General features: G+C 42.3%; 1 protein-coding gene across 1 annotated transcript in view; it reads right to left on the bottom strand.

The window, feature by feature from the left end:
- The window catches only part of Ndst4 (N-deacetylase and N-sulfotransferase 4), a 327838-nt gene that overhangs the window by 185834 nt on the left and 141442 nt on the right, over window positions 1–562 (bottom strand). The window lies entirely within an intron of this gene.

The raw sequence follows: 562 nt of genomic DNA, 5'->3' as shown, positions 1-562 counted from the left end.
CCTCAGGGGTCACATGGACTTGGGAGGAGCCCCTGGCTCCTTTCTTTTATCGGTTCCTCCTAAGTGAAGATAAGTCAAAGGTCCTACTGGACCATGGTTTGCTTCACTTGGAAGCATGGAGGAAATGATTCCTCTGTGTTGACCCTCCTCTTTGTAGACTGGACACTGGTTCAAGTCCATCTGGTGGGGTCTTCTCAGCCTCCTTGATCAAGAGGACACCACAATTACAGGACATTTTGAGAAATGCTTATAGTCACCTGGAGCTAGTCGACCTAGGAGGGCAAGGAGCAAAAAACTGTCCTTTATGTCCCTCTGACCAAATTATTATAGGCTTCAAAGTATATCTATTAAACACCCAAAAAGGTTAGTTCCACCAATCTGGTACTTTTAATTACTGTGCGTCATGTAGATAAATCTTGGGCAAAGACCAATTGTTCTCAGATAAACCTTACCTAGACATGTATTTCTTGATCTGCTATGTATAATTTGTCAGTAGGATGTTGGACTAATATGGTTCCCTCTGGTTTTTAAATCTAGCTAGGCATTGTTTATCTCTCACATT

The sequence above is a fragment of the Nannospalax galili genome, unplaced genomic scaffold, assembly GCF_000622305.1.
Source record: "Nannospalax galili isolate Female #2095 unplaced genomic scaffold, S.galili_v1.0 scaffold1214, whole genome shotgun sequence".
Classification (NCBI taxonomy): Eukaryota; Metazoa; Chordata; class Mammalia; order Rodentia; family Spalacidae; genus Nannospalax; species Nannospalax galili.
This window is presented reverse-complemented; position numbering and strand designations above follow the sequence as displayed.